Consider the following 25,964-nt stretch of genomic DNA (forward strand, 5'->3'; position numbering starts at 1 on the left):
AGAGTGCTTGCTTCACATATGTGAGGCACTGAGTTTGATTCTCAGCACCACATATAAATAAATGAATAAAATAAGTCCATCAACAACTAAAACATTTAAAAAAAAAAAAAAAACTACTTCAAGATTCACAAAAATAATTATCTTTTCCACTTGAAAAAACATGTTGGAAAATATTGTTTAGATTTTTTTGTGATGAGACACTTGAATTGTAGTTCCAATTCTTTTGATAATTTACCATCTATGATCTTAGGCAACAAATCAAAACATATTTATTAATGTCTGTGAAGGTCTTTACAAACAGCAAAAATTAGCAATATCAGTGATTTATAAAAATATCAGTGATTTATCACTACTGGTCCTAATAAATTTCAAAAGTATAATAAAGGATAACTATAAACTTTATGTCAATAAATTTGCCTAACTTGGCAAGATCAAGTGGAGAATTTCGAGTGCTCCTTATCTACCAATGAAAGTGAATTTCTTATCAAAATTAGTAAAACCATCTGAAACTCTAGTCTCAGATGGTTTTACTGGTGGATTCTGTTAAAGATTAAAGAATAAATTAAATCAATCTTTTACAAATTTTTGCAGAAAAGAGGAATAAGGAACACTCCCTACTTTGTTGATGAGTCCAACATTATCACCATGTCAAAATCCAGAAAATATATTACAAAAAAATATTGCTCATGGATTTCTTTATAAGACAAAAATTTTAACACACAAAATCTTGATCACTTATTCAGGAAAAGTCATTATACACACCACAACTATGGCCAACAGGCCTCTGTCCTGGTTAGCAGGAGTAACTCCTGCTTCTGTATCAACTGTGGTGGTAGCCCCTCTTTGTTCCTCCCTACCTCTAGAAAAAAATCAAGATATCCTGCTTCATGACAGCATCCAGTCCAGACCAATTTCTCACTTCCTTGAGTTCTCAGAATCACAAAGCACAAACCCAAATTCCCTTAAATCCTTCTTTTAAATTGTTATGGAGAGGTTCCATGGTTCCCCCTGATGTAGGACTCTGTGATACAACAAGTGCCCCCCCCCAAAAAAAAAAAAAAAAAAAAACAAGACAAAACAACTCTTTTTAATTATAAGTGTTGTACTGGCATTCTCATTTTCACTCTTTATCCTTCTCATAACACCCCCAGAGAAACAGCATGAGGTTAAAACCTTATTTTGTGTTAGAATAAGTGGTTTCTCCTAGAGCACACAGATCTTAAAGTCTTAGTCATGAGTCAAAATCTCCTAAGTCTCCAGCTCTTTCTTCAAGATGGGCAATCAATGGTGACTGCATCTCAAAGGAAAGAGCAAAGATGATTGCAATTCAGGACAGCTGATTCAGAATGGGACACAGACTAGGCAAAACCCTGCAGGAAAGGGACAATGGGAGGAATAGAAACAAGCCAAGAGGGGAAAGAGGGGGCTATAGAAGGGGCAGAATATTGAACAGGCCAGAGACCAACTGATTCTGCAGTCAGGAGGTGGAAGTGGATGTCTGGTAGGTATGACATGGAGGATACAGCCCCAGGCAAGGCTGAAGGCCCTGGAAAGTCCAATGGTGGCTACATGGGTGCTCAGAGCTGGCCAGGGCTAATCATTTAGCACAGCTTGTTTGTGGTACCTTTTACGAGCTTAGTACTGTGACTATTAGTGTTTATCTGACCATAGTTCAGCATTTTAATGATTTCAGCATCAAAAGTCAGCATTTTCTGGCCAGGTGCAGTGGCATATGCCTGTAGTGCCAGTGGAAGGAGGATTGTGAGTTCAAAGCCAGCCTCAGCAATGGTGAGGTGCTGAGCAACCCTGACCAGTGAGACCCTGTTTCTAAATAAAATACAAAATAGGGATAGGGATATGGCTCAGTGATTGAATGCCCCAAGTTCAATCCACAGTAAAAAACAAACAAACAAACAAACAAAAAACAAACAGCATTTTCTGGAAATAAATTCATACTTGCCTCTTGAAATGTCAATTTCACAATTGCCTGATGGAGGCCTCTGGGTCAGAGGTGCTAACAAGATGGAGGAGAGCTCTGTGCTTCTTGGCCTGTGCAGTAGAGTTGGTCTGCCCTGGCCTGAGGATGGCAGGAGGGCCCGGTCAGTGTGAGCTGAATGGGTCAAGGTGTAGGGAAATATACCTGGGAAGGCCCATTTCTTTTCTTCACCACCACAGAGCAGGGCTCCACTCCTTGCCCCTGGCTGTGAATGAGGGAAGCACTTCCTCCAGGGAGTTTTCAGAAGTCCCACAGGATGGCCCTGGTCTTGAGAGGCTGGCAGGAGAACTGCTTCCTCAAAATAGCATTGCTAGGACAAGTTAGTCATGTTTGTCAACTAAACAGGAATTACTTGTATGTGTGTGCTTTTCAGATCCTCATGTTACTGATAAGAAAACTGAGGCTCAGATAAGTGAGGTCACTTCTGAAGACCAACCACTTAGTAAGAGCAGAGTCTCTTTTCAGGAAGGTGAACTCACTTCCAAAAGTCATCCAGTTCAGGAGGGAGAAGACCCTGTCCTAGTCCTGGGGACTACCAAGCAAATACTGATGTAGTGGTTCTTATTATCTCCCCGGATTGGACTCCCAAGTTATCACCTTCATCTTACACTTAATCTCCCTATCTCCCATCCCTTGCCAGGATTCCCAAGTGTTAGACAAACCTATGAGTCCTGTACAGCACTGAACCCCAAAGGCCAGATAAGAGAACTCACATCCTGAACTTAGAGCCTGAGACTCAAGAAACTTCTTAGCCCAGAGAATGAAGATGGAACTGACCAGCAAAAGATCCAAAGACTTAAACTACATAGGGATAGGACCTGAAACCTAGAGCTCCAACCCCAGTGCACAGAACAAGGAACCAGAACAAGAAAAATGTTAGGAAGAGAAAAGATTGAAGGGCTCAGTTAAACTTGTATCATCAGGGCCCTGTACATCACTGAATGAAAAACTCAGAGAAATAAACCAACCTCCTGGAACACAGAGGCCAGGTGCCAATAAATCCCAGAGCCACAGGGCCAAGCAAGCCTCAAACAAAGCCAGTGACCCTTAATTAAGATCCAATTCACAGAGCATAAAGGTGTATCTTCTCTAGAAAACCAAGATCACTGCCCAGAATCAGTTCCAGCAGCTGGAATCAAGGTCACAACTAAAGAGTAGGCATACAAACTCAGGAGACCGAACAGAGGAAGCTGGTTCAGAGTCCCAATCCTCCTTCCAGAGTTCAGATACCAAATCACTGAGGGTGTGACTTCAGCTTCAGCTGAGAGCCCAGGACCTTAAGGTTGGAAACTAGAGTCCACACCTAGGAAGACAGTGCCCTGGGGAAGGCCATTAGAAGCTGACCTGCCATCTACATGATTCTCAATGCCTGGGAAGTTCCAGGTGTGCTGGAGGCACACTGGTCATCACTGAAGATCAGGATCATATGCCTAAGCTGTTTTCTTTGCCTAGATTTCCCTTTTTCCCCTCTTTGTCCCTCAGGTCTCTGGCTGAATGTCATGAATATTCCTCAAAAGCTTTCCTTCTTAGACTGTGTATTCCCTGTAGTTCAAAACATAGCCAGCAGAGTGCAGGGCTTTTCCATGTTTTTTCTACTAGATGGTAGGGCCCAGGGACTTCTGCTCGTCCTATAGGATCACTCAGGGTTTAAAGTTCCCATTCCACACTTTGGCTCCAAAAGGTCATTCAAAGAAGCTTTATTTTCATATCTCTGTGAAATAAAAAGTGATCATAAGACCTTTATTTTTTTCCAAAGAAAATGAATACCCATTTCTTTCAAAGAAACAGAGTCAAGAGTAGAGTGGAGAGTGTGTAAACTGTGTCTCTAGACACCTCTGTATCATATTAGGCTACTATGGAGCAAGTTCAACCTCTGATGGAAGGCACTTTTATTAAACCCAAGAAACCCTGGAGGATTTCATGGCAGAAGCCCCTGATGATGTGATGCTGAGTCTCACTGTCTCTGAATGTCAGTGGGAGATAATGGAGTGTGTTTAGATAGTTTAAGTGCTCATGGTTGTCTTGCTTTTACATCAGATTAGATAATTAAGGAGGAACTTCATCCTTCCTGGGATCTGTACTATTTGGAGATGCAGATGTTGAAGATTCAGAGAAAGACTTTCTCAATAGGTAGACAAGAAACCTTCCAGTAGCAGTTCAGCAGTAGCTTTAGTAAAATGTAATGCTCTTGATCAGTTTCATCCTAGTTTGGAAGAAGATGAAAACTGAGAAGTGGCTGATGACTCAAATTTTTTCAGGCCTGTGAAGAGGAGCATCATATGTATTGTGGTAAGGCACAGGAGAAAAAAAAAATGTCAATGTTCAAAACAAGAAGAGAAGATGTCTTTGACAGCAAAAAGGATCCAAGCTCTGGACCAAGAAAGGACAGACATCAAAACAGAAGAACATGAAATGAAATCATGGTTAAAATGTTTACCAGAAACTGATAAAAGACCCAGGCTTTCCATAGTGAGCTTTATGTTCTGTATGAAGATTGAGGCCTTGTATCTACAGGAAGAGTGGTTCAAGATCACAGAAGGGAAAGGTCTCTTGGGAAGAAAGAAACTGCATTAGAATGTGCAATCAGGAGAACCAGAGAATTAAACTCATGCTGCTCACAAGGCCAGAGTATCTAGGAATAAACTGAAAGTTGTTGCAAAATCAAGTATGTATTTAAACATTCATGACAGTGGGAAAGATTTATTCTATGATAGGATTGTCAAAGAAATGAAGAAAGCTTGCCTGAGAGGATATAGCTAAGGTGCCCCAGTCAAAGAACTTTCCATCAAGAGGGCAGATAGCTGTCCTGAGGAGAGAGAAAATGAAATGGTTGAACAGCATCCCCAAAAAGAAATGAAATATTTGGGTTTACGTCTGTCAAGATAGATCTTGATTTACAGTAAGTGGTGGGAAATTCTGAAGCCAATGATCTGATAAGCCATGAAAATAAAGAATCAGAGATGTACTGAAAGTGATTCTAAGATCTCAAAGTAGAACAGAAAGGAATCATTCTGTCTTTAGAAAGGAAAGCCCGTGATGACTGTTTGAGACCTCAGGAGATTGAACAAAATCTCATTATTGCTAGACAAGAAGTTGCAGACCTGAGACAAAGAATAAAGGAAAGAAATTCTTTCCAGAAACTTCAATTTCTGGAAATGCATCCCCATAAATTTGATAATCAAATTTTCAGTAGAGAATTTGTTCCCTGACCTCTCTGTTCCTGAGGTGGTGCTTCCTCTGAGATAGGAGGGTCTCTTAAGCATCCGAGCATACATACATGCATACATATATACATGCATACATACACACACATATATATCACAATTTCTTAATCCATTTGTCTTTTGATAGGCATCTGGTTGCTTCCATAATTTAGCTACTGTGAATTGTGCTGCTATAGATATTGATGTAGCTGTGTCACTTTAGTATGCTTATTTTAGTTCTTTGGGGAAAATATCCAGGTGTGGAATGGCTGGATCATGTGGTGATTCCTTCCCTGGTTTTTGAGGAATAACAAACTGGATCAGCATGCACTATCAGAGAAAACATTTGGCCTTTGGTTTTTTGGTATTGGCTTATTTCACTTAGCATGATATTCTCTAACTCCATCCGTTTATATGCAAATGCCATAATTTCATTCTGCTTTAAGGTTGGGTAATATTCTATTGTGTATATATGCCACAGTTTCTTTACCCATTCATCTATTGAAGGGCATCTAGGTTGTGTTCCACAGTTTAGCTATTGTGAATTGAACTGCTATAAACATAGATGTGGCTGTGTCACTGTAGTATGCTTTGGGGATATATATATATGCCAAGGAGTGGGATAGCTGAGTCAAATGGTGGTTCCATTTAAGGTTTTCTAAGGAATCTCCATACTGCTTTACAGAGTGGTTACACCAATTTGCAGTCCCACCAGCAATATATAAGTGCACCTTTTCCCCCACATCCTCTCCAACACTTGTTGTTACTAGTATTCTTGATAATTGCCATTCTGACTGGAGTGCATGTTCTATTGGTCTTCATGTCTCTTTTTGGCCTGCTGTTCATTAACCAATACAACATTATCTATGAGAAACTTAGTTTACAGAGGCACTTGAAATAGAAAATATCACATCAATATTTTTATCTAACAGTGTTAAAACTGAAAGGCAAAGATTACCTTGTGGTTTTAATAAATATATATTTTAATTAAATCTTGGCTAATATTTGGATTAAGGGAGGAGAGTGGTTTGTGGGTTGGGTTGTCCAGCGGGACTATACCCATCCATATTCAGTTTTTTTTTTTTGACTCTGCAAATCTCTGGGAGGGACCAGACTAATGTCAGACATAGTAAGAAGAACAGTAGGTCAGTCTATAATCCCTCACCTTTATCTCTTATCATCTGGATCACATGGCCTTCAAGATTTTCATCTAGATTGGAAGTCCCATTCCAGTGACACTGCCTCTTCACAATCTTCCATGTTGATGTCCTGGGTGACATCTTGTACCAAGCTCTTGCCAACACAGTAGATCTAACCAGCAGCTGATTTGACAGAAGATCATGGATATCTCCAGATTTGGCAGTGGAGAAATTGAGTGCAGGGTAAAAGAGTAAATCCTTGGGTATTTTGGCAAAGAGTCTTTTGATTGAGAACAGGAATGTCACTCCCACTATGTATAGTGATACCATTTTCTCACCTGAATCTTGGGAATACTATACTGAGCAAAGCATCTGCTAGAGTATTCAGAGGAATGCATGTCTAGATTCTTTGTGTCTGGGGAATCAAGGTATATAATTGGAATATAGATCCTCGAAGAAGTCTGATCATCCACTAGCGATGGTAGCTGCAGAAGATCCTACATCAGATTGGACAATTAAGGAGGAACTTTATCCTTCCTGGGATCTGTACTATTTGGAGATGCTGATGTTGAAGAGTTGTATGGTGAAAGTGCCTGATGATGTGAGACTAAGTCTTGCTGACCCTGAGCATCAGTAGAAGATGGTAGAGTATGACACTGATAGTTCAGTCTTTCAAAGTTCTCTTGGTTTCATGTTAAATTTTCATATCAGCAAAAGAAAGTCTTTCTGGACAAGGAGACAGGGAATATGCCAGTAGAAGTTCAACACTAGACTTAGCAAAATATAATGTTGTAAACATTCATTCTGCAATGGATATGATGGAAAATCAGAAATGCTGGAAGTTCTAGTATTTCTAAACCTGTGATTAGAAGTATCCTTTGCACTATAGTGAAACAATATAGAAAGAAAACCACCAACAGTCAGAAAGAAGAAGAAATAATGTATGATGCTGAAATTAAGGTATAGACTTTGGAATAAAAGGGGGAATAGATCCAAACACAAATAGAAAAAGCTAAAATATATTTACAAGTACTACAGGCACCTGAAGATTCACAGTGATTTCTGTGGTTGTACTGAGTGTCAGGTTTGAATCTCTAAGAATTCTGGCTCAAGAGTAAGGAATTGGCATCTTCTCTGAGAGAAGAGATCATAACTGATAATGTAGAAATAGGTGGTAGTGATTTCCTTAGTTAGCTTTTCATAACTATAACAATATATCTGACATGTGTCCATATTAAGTGAAGAAAGGCTTGTTTGGTTCACATTTCTGTAGGTTCAAGCCCAAGATTCAGTAATTCCACTGGTTTGGGCTTCTAGCTAGGACAGTACATTATAATGGAATCATACAAAGCACCTCCAAAAACTGCTACCATGGGGTCAAGACAGACACACACACACACACACACACACACACACACACACACACACACTAGGGAAGCATTTCCAAATCATAGCAGAGATCATTTTGATGAGTAGGCAAAGAATCCTGGAGGAAACTGAAAGTTATTGCAATGTCAACCATGTGGAATTAATGACTTAAAGGAAAATCAATGTATCATCAACATTACAGAAAAAGAGAAAAGCCCATTGGCAGATTATTATTATAAATTTAACCAGATTGAGTGAGCACAATCAAAATGGCAAGTCAGCATCTTCTTTATAGAATAGGAAATGAAGTGGCTGAAGTTTGTCAAGATTTGGCAAGTATGTTGGATATTTAACTGTCAGGATAGATCATGGATAACAACAATAGGCAAAGAGTTCTAAAGCAAATAACCAAATGAGCAATGAAAAATAAGAGCTGGAATTCTGCAAAAAGAGGGGATGAGAACAGAGTTTAATGGAGACATAATTGGGGGGAGTCAGTATGAAACTATGTCATGCACCAGCATGTCCCAGAGCCTCAAGTTTAGCACTGGAGTGCATGACTTCAGGTTATGGCTGGTGGAAAGCCTTCCTCTGTGACTCTTCCTGGACAGCTCGCTTCCTCCAGGTCAAGTCTCTTGAATGGTTCCATTTTCACAAACATGGTAGTCCCATACTCATCTCTGGTGGAGTGATGAGAAAGGATGGACGAGACACTGAGGACACCCAAGTGCCATGAATTGATGTATTTTACCATTTTTGCTCACATTTGCATTTCATGAGCTCCATCATGTATTCCCATTCCAACTGCAAGGGATGCCGGGAAATGCTGCTTCCTGTGCACCTAAGAAGAGGAAATGGTGCTGGAAACAAATCTGTTTCCTTCATATTAATTATATCCGAAGGTATTACTCAGGGAATTTTGCTCTTTGGAGGCAGTGAGCATAGAAACGGAGGATGGCCAGAATGGGGCTGGGTCAAGGATAATTGTTTTTTTAATATTTTTGGTTGTCAATGGATCTTTATTTTATTATTTATATATGGAGTTGACAATCAAACCCAGTGCCTCACGCATGCTAGGCAAACACTCTATCACTGAGCTACAACCCCAGCCTAAGGATAATTTTTTTTAATCAGATAAAATATATTTGCGTCTTGCTAAGAATGATCAAATAGAAGAGGAAAACTGATATGTCAAATGACATCAGCTACCAGTTAAATGTCCTTGAGTCATTAGAGGAAGTGAGATTACTTAGTGCATAAGTAATTGATTTAGCCTTGTAAGAGAACTGAGACAATTCACCTGGAGGGTGGCCAGAGTCTGTGATCATTGACATAAGTAAATTCTTAGGTTTGGTTGTGCAAAAGTTAAGAAGTTAAATGCTGATTGTATTCTATTTTTCTCTAAAATAATAGGAAGATTCAAGAATAAGAAGGGAAATATGGAAGCCTAAAAAGAGGATCAGATTTAAAGTTATTATCTGGGAGTATCTGACAGTAAATGGAAATAAAAATGCATCTCTACTGGGTGTGAGGGTGGCAAATAGTATTCACTTGGTGTTGTAGGTCATGAATTTACATTGAGAGTATCATCATGGTGGTACATTTGTCTGCACAGTTAGCTACTAGATCAGGTAAGAAGTACATAGAGAGTCAAATTAAAATATGATTGCTAGGATTCCTTGGCAGGCCAGAGGAGGCAGCATCCTGTTTTGCTCTGTGACCCAGGTCTCATCTAGTCAGAATATCGCAACTCAGAGAGTGTAAGAGGACCCCTATACAGCTGATTGCCACAGAAATTATTAGCTCTGTGACCCCAGCACAGGGCTCAGAGCCTCAGCGATCGAGTAGGACTCCGGACCCCTGGAGTGGTGGAAACCCAAAGCCCACAATTCTAGGTCACGCAACACTCTGAAGCGGCTAAGCAGAATCACCTATCAGCACCTCTGCAGAACTCCAGACTGTGCTCTACTCCCATGCAGGTCACTCAGCTGCTACCTACCCACCACATAAAGCCATCACCTGGCTCCCCCACCTCATCAGACACTGCTGTGCTGGAAGCAGACCGACTCCAACTTGGATAAATTTCTTGCCATATTTGTGGGGTCAGCTTTCTGCTCTCAGATTGAATCTCCATCTGGCAAGGTACCAGGTATTCAACTCCCCCATCTCCCCAGCAGCCATTTCAGCACAGTGACCACTCAACACAAAAACAGCTCCCAGTTGGGGAGGTGTGCAGTGTGACCAGGGCACCACCCACCTGCTGTGAGCCTGTGTGTGAGAGATCCAACAGGTGGAAACTGCTAAGTGATGGGGATGGGCCTAAGTTTAGAGCCCAACAGAGAGAGCAGGATCTGGGAAATATCCAGGCAAGAAAGGGAGACAATACCGGGTGCATAAGTCAGAAGAGTGGTCCCAAAAAGAGACCCTTGAGGTGTAGCCTCCCTGCAGAGACTGGCAGGTGGGAATCCCCGCTACTAGATGACCTACACCAAGATCAGTCTTCCCATCCTGGTTACCTACACCATACTGAGGGCAGAGACATCAGCTTAAAAAGGACAGCCCCACCTATTGGATAAGAAGAGAAACAGAAAAGAAACAACCTCTAAAACTAGTAACAACCCTGCTTTCTTCTTTGGAATATTTTTTCCCTCTTTCTCTTCTATTCCTCTCTCCTCCAGCCCCCACATCCTCAACATGTGTAAACCCAAGAACTTTGCATGAAATAGGATTTTGAGGACTGTGTCATCTGAATAATATAATATAGAGGTGTTGTATATGCCCTCCGTTTTTCTTTTTTTTACTTTTTTCTTTCTCTTTTCACTTTTTTCATTTTTCTTTCCCACTCCAAATTTTACTATTTTAACATCCTGTATCTTTCTAAATATATATGTGTGTTCGTTTTATGTACTCTACTGTCTTCCCACGTACTTGTCTATCCTAAATTACTTCCTGCCTAGTCTCTTGCTACTAACACTCTTCATTAGATTTCTCTTTCACATTTCCTAAGATATATTAACTCTATACCCTCACATCTTTCTCCATCAGCATTCTGTCCTACACCCAACCCCAGTTCATTGTCCACCATTTAAAACTGTAAACTTTTTATGAAACAACTGATTATATTTTAGATAATAATTGAATCCAACATTTCTGTACATGGAGACTACACTATAAATGTTTTAATAACAACAAATTGTTCATAGGTGATATATTTTTGATATTGGGATCTGTTAGCATTGACTTCTCCACAAAGGAAGGATCTTGGAACCCTACAAGAGCACTACAAACCTATAGGGTAAAAAAAATAACAACCCAGACCCACAGAGCTGGAAAGTAAGACACACAAGCAACATGAAAAGACAAGAGAAGAAAGTGCCACAAACAAATCAAGACACCACATCGTTATAATTATTGGCAGGCACAGCAGAAAAATTACAGAGAAAGAGTTCAGAATACATGTGGTTAAAATGTTCTCTGAACTCAAGGAAGATATAAGAGAGAGACTACAAACAGTGAAAGATCACTTTGACAAGAAGCTACATAAACAAATCCAGGAAGCAAAAGATCACCTCAACAGGGAGATAGAGGTTCTTAAAAAAAAAAAAAAAAAAAAAACAGAAATCCTTGAAATGAAAAAAACAACAAACCAAATTAAAAGCTCAAATGAAAGACTCAGCAACAGAGTAGATCACTTAGAAGATAGGACATCAGACAATGAAGATAAAATATATAATCTTGAAAATAACATAGACCGCACAGTGATAATGGTAAGAAACCACAAGTAGAACATTGAAGAAATATGTATATAGCATAAAGAGACCAAATTTAAGAGTTATTAGGATAGAGAGAAGCATAGAGATCCAAACCAATGGAATGAACAATCTATTTAATGAAATAATATCACAAAAATTTCCAAACATGAAGAATAAACTGGAAATTGAAATTCAAGAAGCCTACAGGTCACCAAAGTACAAAATCATAAAAGATCCACATCAAAGCACATAATAATGAAAATGCCCAACATACAGAATTAGGAGAGAATTTTAAAAGCCATGAGAGAAAGGAAAAAGATTACATATAGGGGAAAAACAATGAGGATAACAGCAGATTTTTCAACACAGAGCCTGAAAGCTAGAAGATCTGGAACAACATGTTTCAAGCTCTGAAAGAAAATGGGTGCCAACCAAGAATCTTGTATCCAGAAAAATTAAGCTTTAGATTTGAGGATGAAATAAAAACTTTCCATGATAAACAAAAATTAAAAGACTTTATAGCCAGAAAACTTCCTTGGCAAAATATTCCATGAAGAGGAAAAACAGCAACAATAACAATGAAAATCAGCAGAGGGAGGTAGTACCCTAAAGGAAAAAGTAATCAAAGAAGAAAATCAAGTCAAGTTAAATAACAAAAATAAATAAATATGGATGGAAATACAAACCATGTCTCAATAATAACCGTGAATATTAATGGGTTAAACTCGCCAATCAAAAGACATATGCTAGCAGACTGGATTTAAAAAAAGACCCAACAATACGATGCCTCCAGGAGACTCATCTGATAGGAAAAGACATCCATAGACTGAAGGTGAAAGCTTGGGAAAAATCATATCACTCACATAGACTGTGGAAGCAAGCAGGGGTTTCCATCCTTGTATCACATAAACGAGACTTCAAGCCAAGATTAATCAAAAGTGATAAAGATGCACATTACATACTGCTCAAGTATGTACACCAACAAGACATAACAATCCTAAATATATGTGCCCCAAACAATGTTGCAGCTATGTACATCAAACAAACTCTTCTCAAGTTCAAGAGTCAAATTGACCACAACACAATAATCTTGGGTGACTTTAACACACCTCTCTCACCACTGGATAGATCTTCCCAACAAAAGTTGAATAAAGAAACTATAGGTGTCTGCTGAAGATGGCTGCGCTGGGAGGAATGGAGAAAAGGTTGTATCTTAAGCCTGGGAGTGTTAGAAGAACTGGGAAGGCACCTGTTAGGAGAAGAGCAGCAAGGTCAAGATGAAAAACCATAAACCATGATACTATCAAGGAAAACTCAATTTTTGATGTCATAGCCAGAAAAATTGAAATACTATCAGAAGCAGAAAGGAATCTACTTGAACATGGATCCAAATATATTGGACTTAATACTACTCTCTGTGGCCTAATAGCAAATAGTCTTTTTCTGCGTGTCTTGCATGTAACATGGGCCTGAATAGCTGCTGGCTTACCAATGGCAGTGCTCCCATTTTTGATAGCAAATACATCTTTCAAAGGCTTTGTAAGTTTACCTTCGAGTACAGGTGATTTGAATTGTGAAACCTGTACTGTGACAACAGGTGGACTTGTTGGATTAGTTTTAGGAGGTCTGTACCCTGTTTTCTTGGCTATTCCTGTAAATGGTGGCTTAGCAGCCAGGTATCAATCAGCCTTGCTACCAGAGAAAGGAAACACCTTAACTTACTGGATTAAAATTACTAAGCCTATCTTCAGAAAGATGTCATTTCCCATTTTACTACAGACTATGTTTGCAGCATACCTTGGGGCTAGACAATATAAAGTACTTATAAAGGCCCTTCAGTTATCTGAACCTGGGCTAGAAATTCTCTGATTTTGAGCAAATGTGTATACAAAATAAAACTGTAAAGATAAAAAAGAAGCTATAGAACTCAATAATACAATCAATAACTTAGACTTAACTGACATATATACAATATTTCAACCTGCATCAAGAGGATACACTTTCTTCTCAGCAGCACATGAATACTTCTCTAAAATAGAACATATACTATCCCACAAAGCAACTCTTAGCAAATACAAAAAAGTAGAGATACTACCGTGATTTTATCAGATAATAATGGAACGAAATTGGAAATCAATGACAAAATAAAAAATAAAATTTCTCCGTCACCTGGACATTAAACAATATGCTACTCAATGAACAATGGGTTACAGAAAATATCAAGAAGGATATTACAAAATTCTTAGAAGTAAATGAAAACACAGGTACAATATATTGAAATCTCTGGGACACTATGAGAGCAGTACTAAGAGGAAAGTTCATTGCATGGAGTTCATTCCTAAAAAGAAGAAAAAGTCAACAAATAAATGAACTCACACTTTATCTCAAAGCCCTAGAAAAAGAAGAACAAACCAACAGCAAAAGCAGTAGAAGGCAAGAAATAATTAAAATTAGAGCTGAAATCAATGAAATTGAAACCAAAGAAACAATTGAAAAAATTGACAAAACAAAAAGTTGGTTCTTTGAAAAAATAAATAAAATTGACAGACCCTTAGCTATGCTAACTAAAAGAAGGAGAGAGAACTCAAGTTACCAACATGCATGATGAAAAAGGCAATATCACAACAGACACTACAGAAATACAGAGGATAATTATAAATTACTTTGAAAACTTATACTTCAATAAAATATAAGACATTGAAGGCATTGACAAATTTCTTAAGTCATATGAATTGCCCAGATTGAATCAGGAAGATATATACAATTTAAACAGACCAATATCAAGTGAGGAAATAGAAGATGCCATCAGAAGCCTACCAACCAAGAAAAGCCCAGGACCGGATGGATACATAGCCGAGTTCTATAAGACCTTTAAAGAAGAACTAATACCAATACTCTATAATTTATTTCAGAAAATAGAAAAAGAGGCAGCACTTCCAAACTCATTGTATGAGGTCAATATCACCCTGATCCCCAAACCAGGCAAAGACACATCAAAGAAAGACCAATATCTCTAATGAACATAAATGCAAAAATTCCCAATAAAATTCTGGCAAATCAAATACAAAAACATATAAAAAAGATTGTGCACCATGATCAAGAGGGATTCATCCCAGAGATGCAAGGTTGGTTCAGAAACACATGGAAATCAATACATTTAATTCATCACATCAATAGACTCAAAGATAAGAATCATATAATCATCTCAATAGATGCAGAAAATTATTTGACAAAATACAGCACACTTTCATGTTCAAAACATTAAAAAAACTAAGGATAACAGGAACATATCTCAACATCATAAAGGTTATCTATGGTAAGCCTCAGGCCAACATCATTCTAAATGGAGAACAATTGAAGGCATTCCCTCTAAAAACTGGAACAAGACAGGGATGCTCTCTTTCACCAATTCTATTTAACATAGTTCTTGAAACACTGGCCAGAGAAATTAGACAGATGAAAGAAATTAAAGGGATATGCATAGGAAAAGAAGAACTTAAATTAGCACAATTTGCAGATGATATGACTCTATGCCTAGAAGACCCAAAAAGTTTCACCAGAAAACTTCTAGAATTAAATGAATTACTAAATGAATTCAGCAAAGGAGCAGGATATAAAATCAACATGTATAAACCAAAGGCATTTATGTATATCAGTGACAAAGCCTCTGAGAGGGAAATGGGAAAAACTACCCCATTTACAATAACCTCAAAAATAAACAAGATACTTGGGAATCAACTTAATGAAAGAGGTGAAAGATCTATACAATGAAAATTACAAGCAGAAAGTGTGAGTCAGGCGGTATAGTGATACCAGATTTTGAACAGTACTACAGAGCAATAGTTACAAAAACAGCATGGTACTGGTACCAAAATAGGCGGGTGGACCAATGGTACAGAATAGAGGACACAGAGACCAATCCACAAAATTACAACTATCTTATATTTGATAAAGGGGCTAAAAGCATGCAATGGAGGAAGGATAGCATCTTCAACAAATGGTGCTGGGAAAACTGGAAATCCATATGCAACAAAATGAAACTGAATCCCTTTCTCTCACCATGCACAAAAGTTAACTCAAAACGGATCAAAGAGCTTGATATCAAATCAGAGACTCTGCACCTGATAGAAGAAAAAGTTGGCTCCGATCTACATATTGTTGGGTCGGGGTCCAAATTCCTTAATAGGACACCCATAGCACAAGAGTTAATAACTAGAATCAACAAATGGGACTTACTCAAACTAAAAAGTTTTTTCTCAGCAAGAGAAACAATAAAAGAGGTAAATAGGGAGCCTACATCCTGGGAACAAATTTTTACTCCTCACACTTCAGATAGAGCCCTAATATCCAGAGTATACAAAGAACTCAAAAAATTAAACAATAAGAAAACAAATAACCCAAACAACAAATGGGCCAAAGACCTGAACAGACACTTCTCAGAGGAGGACATACAATCAATCAACAAGTACATGAAAAAATGCTCACCATCTCTAGCAGTCAGAGAAATGCAAATCAAAACCACCCTAAGATACCATCTCACTCCAGTAAGATCGGCAGCCATTTTGAAGTCAAACAACAAGTGCTGGGGAGGATGTGGGGAAAAGGGTACTCTTATACATTGCTGGTGGGACTGCAAATTGGTGCGGCCAATCTGGAAAGCAGTATGGAGATTCCTGGGAAAGCTGGGAATGGAACCACCATTTGACCCAGAGACATGAGGTGGGAGGGAAAGGGAGAGAAAAGGGAAATTGCATGGAAATGGAAGGAGACCCTCATTGTTACACAAAATTACATATAAGAGGTTGTGAGGGGAATGGGGAAAAAAACAAGGAGAGAAATGAATTGTAGTAGATGGGGTAGAGAGAGAAGATGGGAGGGGAGGGGAGAGGGGATAATAGAGGATAGGAAAGGTAGCAGAATACAGCAGTCACTAATATGGCATCATGTAAAAATGTGGATGTGTAACCGATGTGATTCTGCAATCTGTAATTGGGATAAAAATGGGAGTTCATAACCCACTTTAATCTAATGTATGAAATATGATATGTCAAGAGCTTTGTAATGTTTTGAACAACCAATAAAAAAAATAAAATAAAATGATCATTGAATGGATTTTCAGTGATTATTGTTCATAATAATGGAATTGTAGTGCAAAAATAGTGAATGAAAGTCAAGAAATTGATCAGGAAAATAAATGGATTGTATTATTAAAAAAAAAAAGAAAATTACAGAACCCTAAAGAAAGAAATCAAAGAAGACCTTCGAAGATGGAAAGATCTACCTTGCTATTAGATAGGCAGAATTAATATTATCAAAATGACCATACTTCCAAAACACTATACATATTTAATGCAATTCCGATTCCAATGGCATTCATCATACAAATAGAAAAAGCAATTATGAAATTTATCTGGAAAAATAAGAGACCCAGAATAGCTAAAGTAATCCTTAGCAGGAAGAGTGAAGCAAGTAGCATCACTATACCAGACTTTAAACTATACTAAAGAGCAATAATAACAAAAACAGCATGGTATTGGCACCAAAACAGACTGGTAGATCAATTGTACAGAATAGAGGACACAGAGACTAACCCACAAAATTAAAATTATCTTATATTAGACAAAGGTGCCAAAAACATGCATTGGAGAAAAGATAGCATCTTCAACGAAAGAAAGAAATTAAACCCCTATTTCTAACCATGCACAAAACTCAACTCAAAGTGGATCAAGGACTTAGGAATTAAACAGAGACTCTGTCTAATAGAAGAAAAAGTAGGTCCTAATCTTCATCACATGGGATTAGGTCCCAACTTCCTTAATAAGCCACCTATAGAACAAGAATTAGAACCAAGAATCAATAAATGGGTTGGAATCAAACTAAAAAGTTTCTTCTTAGCAAAAGAAACAACCTTGAGGTGAATAGAGAGCCTACATCCTGGGAGCAAATCTTTACCCCTCACACATCAGATAAAGCACTAATCTCTAGGGTATGTAAAGAACTCAAAAAGCTAACAACCAAAACAAACAAACAAACAAATAAACAAAAACAAATAACCCAATCAACAAATGGGCCAAGGACCTGAACAAACACTTCTCAAAAGAGGATGTACAATCAATCAACAAATATATAAAAAAAATGCTCATCATCTCTAGCAATTAGAGAATCCAAATCAAAACTACTCTAAGATATCATCTCACTCCAGTCAGAATGGCAGCTATTATTATGAAGACAAACAACAATAAGCATTGGTGAGGATGTTGGGAAAAAAGTACACTCATACATAGTTGGTGGGACTGCAAATTAGTGCAGCCAATCTGGAAAGCATTATGGAGATTCCTTGGAAATATGGGAATAGAACCACCATTTGACCCAGCTATCCCTCTCTGTGGTCTATACCAAAAAGACTTAAAAACAGCATACCACAGGGACACAGCCACATCAATGTTTATAGCAGCACAATTCATAATAGCTATACCAACCTAGCTGAACCAACCTAGATGCCCTTCGGTGGATGAATGGATTAAAAAATGTGGCATATATACACAATGGAATTTTATTCAGGAATAAAAGAGAATAAAATCATGGCCTTTGCTGGTAAATGGATGGCATTGGACAATATAATGCTAAGTGAAGTTAGCCAATTCCAAAAACACAAATGCTGAATGTTTTCTCAGATATAAGGAAGCTGACTCATAGTGGGGTATGGAGGGGGAGGATGGGAGGAATATATGAATTCTAGATAGGGTAGAGAAGGGGATTAGCAAGGATGGTAGAATGTGATAGACATCATTACCCAGAGTACACGTATGAAGACACGAATTGGTGTCCACATAGTTTATGTACAGCCAAAGATATGAAAAATTGTGCTGTATACATGTAATAAGAATTGTAATGCATTCTGCTGTCATTTATTTTTTTTAAAAATCAATAAAAAAATAAAAAAGAAACTGAGATCCCATAATCCATCAACAACATATCTATTTATTCAATTGCAGTATACAGGTAAAGGAATAACAAGTTTATTATTCTTTATCCCCATAGGAAATAAATTTATCAACTAGAATACAAAAAAAATGATTGCTGTTTTTCCCAGAACATTTAAAAGATGGAGAGAATTATTAAAGTGGAATCAGAAAATAGTGATAACAATGATTATTTTGGCCATCTTAGTATGCAGAAGATGCCATGAGGACAATAAGGGCAGTGAAGAGAGGGTCGGCTCAGGGGTTAGAGAGTCCCGGGAAGTACATAGACTGTTGGAATGTGGTTCCAGCATGGAGTGAACTAAATAGAACAAAATTATTTGTATAGATTTCTGTATGTATTTGAACTGGTTAAAAATGTCACTTTTAACAGAAAATCCATCATTATCCTGGTCACTTTTTAGAAATTCAGCCTAGCAAATTCCACTCCCAATCTGTTGTTCAAGTCAGTTCAATAAAATGCAACTCTTAGACTGAGCTCAGTTAAATGCTAGGCAAGGATTATGACATGTCAACTCAGTGCCTGCCAGTACCTGTCTTCTTCATGATATTCATAGGGGAAACTTCAGTGACAGGTTTATATTGTGTTATATGTTATTTTTCCTGTAAATTTCCTTTTTTGGTGTGTGGAACACTTGAGAACACACATTTTTGAAATGACATTGTATAAGTCAAGGGTTAACACAGCCTTTGTCCTATTTGTAGAATTTGACCTTGACCTTGAGTTCACTTTCTAGATCTGTTGGCCTGGAATACTGATAAAGGTGCAATGTCAGCTGTGTTACTGAACAGCTGTGCACATGGTAGAAATGACCTTTGAGAACTGCCTCTAACTGGGAGCACAGACTAAAGTCAGGATATCAGTTGGAAGCCATAGTCCTATACTTTCCAAAGGTGTGGTGGTTCTTGGAACCCACATGTCCCTTAAGGAGACCTGGAAACTTTGCCTGTGAAGCTGTGTTCATATTAATTCCTGTCAGGGCTGAGTACTTTAAGCCAGGGTTACTGCTGAACTTCTACTGCACCTACTTGTGTAATTCTAACTCTGTCACATCTGAATTCTTTCAAGAGGAACAGAAAATTGCTCCTGGATTGCTGTCTCAATCTCTGACAGGCTCCTCCCACTGCAGAATAGGGCTCACAGCTACACTAATGGCGGGCTTTGTTTCCTTTCTTATCATCCTATTCCTCTAAGTGGATCCAGTGCCATGACAATGTATATTGAGCCTAAGTGCATAGTGGAGCTAAGAAGATAACACCTAGCCATCATTTTTAAGTATTTATGTACATCATTCAGTATTCTAAACTTTTGCTACCAAAACAAAATATTAAAAAAAATAAAGTGAATCCTGAAATCAACATAAGACTATAGTTATCAAAAATAACCTTGGATTTCCAAAATATTTATATTCATCAAAACACTCAGTCTCATACTGTATAAAACTGTAAATCTGAACATTTAAGAATCTTTTCCTGATAAAATTGCTCTTGAACCTCTTGTAGGCATTCATGTTCCATGTGAGAGGTTGACTGAAAAAGACATCTTCAATTTTGTGGAGTACACACATCCCCCCTGGTCTATGGCAGTCACATATGAGGTGCTGTCATCCTTACTTGCACACTTGGACCTGCTGTTACCAAGGCATTTGGTTGTTTCATCATAAAATAATTTGGTGGTTCCATTGTAAAATATCCCTTTTAATGTTCTGGGTCAGAGGCAGGAAGGGAAGCTTAATATTATGCAACAAGTTTCATTTCAACTATTTGTCTGCCAGATGTGGCAAGAGAGGTTTGTATGTGTGTGGGGGTGTGACTTCTTGTCAATTTCCACCACTCACCCCACAAGTTAATGGTTTACTGATGAGTACAATAAGTGCTTTTGTTATTCTTTTCATGACTACTCTCCAGTGAGGAACTCTGACAGAGACCACAGTATGGACAGGGACAGAGAGGCCAGCTGAGCTGCTGGGCTAACAAATATGGAAAGCAGCAACTCCTGGCAGGGAGGGCAATGAAATCAATAGGTTGCAGGCATGAGAGGGAAAGATATTATCTATGGAATATATAATTGATAAGAATTCTATTATTGAAAACCTGGAATTGAGCATGAGCATAAGCAGGTGCAGAGTTTAAGGGAACACTACCAAGGAATCCACATACTAGAACAGACAGGAGTGGGTTCAAGAGTGGGAAGGACACAGATGTGAATCAGCTTGTCCAGCACCTTCCTGAGCTGAGGACGCCCTTCATCTCTACCTGAGAGGGCGACCTCATGGGTCCTGAAAGAAGAGTGACTGACGGGTGGTTACCTTAGAACCCACAGACAGCTTTGAGAGGGGACTGATTGTCCAAAGGACATGCTCATGTGTCCTTCAGGAGTCTGTAGGTTCTCCATCCAGTCCTGAGGGAAAACCCTCCATGTGTACTTGGATTCGTTTCTTAGGGAAGCTATAATAAATTACCACAAGATCTGTGGATTCAAACTTTTTGTATTTCTGGAGTTAAATCTCAAATCAAGGTTTTAGTAGGGCTGCATTCCCTTCTGGTGCTTTGAGGAAGGAAAATCTGTTCCTTGCCTCTTTTGGCTTCTGGTGTCCCCAAACCTTTCTTGGCTTATCTCACATGGGGATGCAGGTGATTGCACTTAGAGTCTGCAATGGACTGAAAGCCTGGGTCCCCCAACAAATTTCATATGTTGAAATCTTAACCCCCAATATGATAGTATTAGAGGTTGGGGCATTTGGGATATAATTAGATGATGAGAGTGAGGCCCTCCTGTGTGGAATTTATGCCCTTATTAAAGGCACATAAAAGCTCTTTTACTGTCTTCTCATATTCTAAGAATAGAAGGGAAAGTTGGCTGTCAGCAAACTAAAAGAGGGTGTCAACAGAACCTGATCATGTTGTCACCCTATCTTGGACTGTCAGCCTCTACAACTGTGGAAAATAAATTTATGCTGTTATAAGTCACGCAATCTGTCATACTTTGTTACATATTATCTATGATATTTTGTGATAGCAAACCAAAATGAAAATGACAAAGCTCAACCATATAAGTTCTTCTCTCAAGATCCTTCACTTACTCACGTCACAGATAATGTCCACTATTTTGCCATATAATTTACTACTAACAAGTTCAAGAGATTAAAGATGAATATATCTTCAGGGGCCGTCATTCCACACACTATAGTACTGGTCACATGAAATTGTTTAAACTGAGTGGGCCCCAAAGTACCACTAGTATTCAGCTACTGAGAGGGGTGGCCTGAGAGAGCAGTCCCTATTCAGGAACAATCTTTCTGAACCTCCTGATGAGCCATGTGGTAATGCATGTACAGTTTATGCCACTCTGTTGTCCCCTGTGTTCATCTCTACACACTGTGCTTTGTCCATCAGGTACTTCTGTTTCTGAAATAGCTCAGTGATAGGACTGCAACCAGTGGAGAAACTTCCCAGGTAGGGGTCTTTTGTTGGCCCAGGTAAAAGTGTTAACTTTCTTCATGAAACTTATGATGCCTGCATTCTCCTCAAGGTTCACAAGGGTGGTGATAAGTGGTAAGCCATATGGATACTTCTGTTGCTGACAAAGGCCCAATTTCCCACCATGGCTGTGAATTCCCATCAGGTCAGTACTGGAGATCAGAAGAGCTGACGTCAGGATTTTGATCAGAGTCTCTCTGTACTTATAGGTATTTGTGAGATTCAGTGAATGTTTGATAATGTGCGTTTATTTTATGTGTTCCTTTGCATGTTTTTTTTGTATGTGTCAGGTTGCTCAAGGTAATGCCTAAAAATCTTTGTATCATGTTGTTTTGCAGTGTGAGTGGATCCCTGTCCTAAGTGGTACCTATTTTCTATCTTTGACATCTCTGAGTGATACTCTGTTGGATTATCTGTAAAAACATGACATCTATGAGTCATGCTGAGTTGGGTTCAGTGTGAAGAATATGATTCTCCAGGAAAAAGCTAGAAATGGAGGCCTGGTCACATACCCCTGGCCAGGAACTGGGAGAGAAGAAAGTAGTCAGATAAGCCTGTTTATCCATACTTTGAAACATTCTGTTATATGGTCTTGTGATTGTTTCTGCCTGGTACTGTGGTCTCTGAAAGCAAAAGAATAGCAGAAATGTCCCAGTGACTTTTCGCTTTTGGACCTGGGACTCAGAATATACAGTGTTTATTGTACTGATTATTTGACTGTGTGTGTGTGTGTACATGGGATTTCACCCAGGCACACATAATCACTGAGGCACATCTCCAGCCGTTTGTATATTTTATTTTGAGCCAGGGTCTTTCTGAGTTTCTCAGGACTTTGCTAAGTTGCTGAGGCTCTCCTTGAACTTGTGATGCTCCTGTCTCTGCTGGCATTATAAGCATGTGCCACCACTCATGGCTCATTATTTGCCTTCTAATTAAGGAAGTGATGTGAGGTGTTTTTTGTTGTTGTTGTTGTTTGTTAGTTTGTTTTTTTAAGCAAGCCTACTAGGTCAAATTCCTCCTAATATTATCTGTTGTATTTCAAATCTTTTACCCAGGAGACTCTATGCTGCCAAGATTTTAAGACTAATTAACATATTTCCAGGAACATTTTCAGGGATGTTATGATTTTCTCAAGGTTGGCAAATATTAGGCTCTGACATATGGCATTATTTGAGGCCTGGCCAAATGTTACTGAGGAATTTGCAGAGCAGGTCTTTGGTCTTGGACATTCACCTAGGAGACAGGCATGCAAAGAAGAATTGGAAGGGAGCTGATTTAAGCATCTAGTTGTGATGTTCTACCACATTACAGGGGACCTACTGATAGCAAGCCCGGCCAGCATGGTAAAAAATATCAGGACAGCTAGTCCTAAGAACCATCAGCCCTTCTGTAGCCCAAAACCTGAAGGCTACATTCAAGGAAGCAGGAGCAGGACAGAGTAATGGACATTGGGACTTTACAAGCCCCTGAAGTATAGGAAAATTGCTGGGAGGAGAAGTAAGTTTAGGTAAATATGAACTTGAATTTTTTAAAAAGATAAAAACCTAAATCTTAGTCACTAAAATAAACAAAGGCAGACGAAGGAACTGGGAAAGAATGGTCACCCTCACTGTTTCCATTCATCACTGTACTGGAATTGTTAACCAGTGCAATGAGGCAAGAAAAAGGGAAAAAAAGAAAAAGGAAGGGAAGAAGGAAAGAAAAGAAAGAATGAAGTAACTCCCATGATTTTAGATTACATGGTATCTAGGTAGAAAAACTAGAAGAATCTATAAACTACTAGAATTTAAAAAATAAGATTACTAAATATAATAGGATCATATACAAAATTACTTATATTTCTATGTGCAACAGTAGAAAATAATTGTGAAGAATACATTATTTTTAAAAACCTCTCATCCACCAAAACAAAATATGTGAAATCACTAAGCTAAAATAATTAAAACATACCAAGAAAATTGTAGGAAATCCTAGTTAAATAAAGAAATACACTATGATCATTGAAAATTCAGCAGTAAATTGTCAAATCTGCCTAAGTAAATTGGTAGGATTAATGAATGAGGTCCTAATGAAAACATCATCAGGTTTTTGTAGAAGCTGAGGTGCTACTCAAAAATTATCTTAAATTTTTTTAGCTAACAGAAGAAAAATGCTGGGAGGCTTCCACAGCCACATGTCAGTTCCTACTACATTTGCACATTAATTAAGATAGTGTAGTGTTTGGCGAAAGAATCAACACACAGACTGGAAGAATAGAATAAGATAATAGAATAGAAAGTTCAGAAACAGACCCACACATAGTCAGCTGATGTGCAAAAATGAACTACTCCAATTAAGGGAGGGAACATGGTTTTCAAGCAAATTAGCACTGTATCAAGTAGGTACATATTAAAGACATGTGGAAGGTTTAGCAATATAGCTTTCAAAAAACAACATATAGAAGAATAGCTTCATGATTTGAGAACAAGCAATGATTTCTTAAATTAAGCACAAAAAGCACAACTTTGAAAGAAAATATGACTAAATGAGATTTCCTTAAATTTAAGAAATTATTTTCATCAAAAGTCAACAATGGAAGTAAGTAAAATACTGGAAAAATATTTGTGGTATACATAAAAAATATATTTTGAATGTAAAAGTAAACAATATTTTTATGAATTTAAAAAATATTGTCTAAAGAAACACACAAATGACTCTAATAGGTATCTCACAAGAGAAGATGTCCAGACATCTGATTAGCATATGAAAATTGTCTTACTGGGAAAAGAGATTCAAGCCAGAGGGAAGTAAAACTTTGTATTCACAAGAATGGCTGAAATTACAAGGACTGAAAGTGTCACCTCTTCACAAGTATGTGCAGTACCTAGGATCCACACAGTTTGATGATGGGAGCATAAGTTTGTATGGACACTTTGGAAAACTATAGTATTACTGAAGCTGTATGCGTACTTGCCCTGTGACCTGCTGACTTTGCCCTGAGTAGAGAGCCAAGAGAAATTAGTAAGCCATGCATAATAAAACACACAGAAATGCTCATGAGGGTGTTTTCTTAATGGCCCAAATTTATAAGCCAAGTGTCCATTAATAATAAAAGAGGAAAACTGAGGTACATAAATATAATGCAATTCTGCATAGAAATGAAAGCAAACTTTTGCTACCTGTAATGGTGGAAAAGTCCCACAGCTAGGCTTTAGAGTGAATAAAGAGCAAGATATAAAACAGAACATACAGGATGGTTGCCTCTGTATCATAACAAATAAAAAACAATATATGATGGTAGGGGTTAGGATAGTATTTACCTTTGGAAATATCAACTAGGAGGAGATGTAAAGGGGCTTCTAGGTTACGAAAATTGTCCCATAGCTTAACCTAGAAGATGGCTACATAGATGTATGTGTATGCACTCATGAATCTGCTCACTTGAAATTTATGTTCTTTACCTAGTTAGTATCTAATTTAAAGGGAACTAGAATTCAGAAATAGAGATACATATAGGTCATTTTGATATTTGAGACTGGCTGAGAAGCCATGGAAGAGGATACTATGGAGATTTGTTACCCTGGAAACCCTCCACCCAGAGAGAAAAGAGAGCACAACAGAGCACACAATGCATTTGTAGTAAGTGGATAAGTGAACTCAGTTTATTTTTGTACCTGAACAAGGACTTACAAAAATGCCATAGCTTAATTACATGAGATAATCATTGAAAGATAGAAAAATGTAGCATCTTGCTCAAAGTGAACGTTTAAAATGTATTATTAATTTTACCACGCAACTCCTAAAACTATCACTTTATGTTGTTGTTAGTGTTCATTATTAGTGTTTTGGACTGAAACAGAAATATATGTTGCTCCATTATCAGCCTCTTCTCATTTCTCTCCTCCCCATCCCATCATTCAATCCCTTCTCCTCATTTTCTGCAATGCTCCAAAAAAGGAGCAACTCATGACTAGGTGTGGAAAATTGATGTCTTCACCTTCAGAGCAGACTGTCGGTCTTCAGGGTGCAGTAAAGTCACAGGGGGAGCTGAGGGGCACGTGGCC

General features: G+C 38.2%; 1 pseudogene; it reads left to right on the forward strand.

Annotated features, from left to right (window-relative positions):
• The first annotated feature begins 12,735 nt into the window (after nt 1-12,735).
• On the forward strand, nt 12,736-13,327 carry LOC139705497 (transmembrane protein 126A pseudogene; annotated as a pseudogene).
• Nucleotides 13,328-25,964: the final 12,637 nt, after the last annotated feature.

This window comes from Marmota flaviventris, chromosome 4 (assembly GCF_047511675.1).
Source record: "Marmota flaviventris isolate mMarFla1 chromosome 4, mMarFla1.hap1, whole genome shotgun sequence".
NCBI lineage: Eukaryota > Metazoa > Chordata > Mammalia > Rodentia > Sciuridae > Marmota > Marmota flaviventris.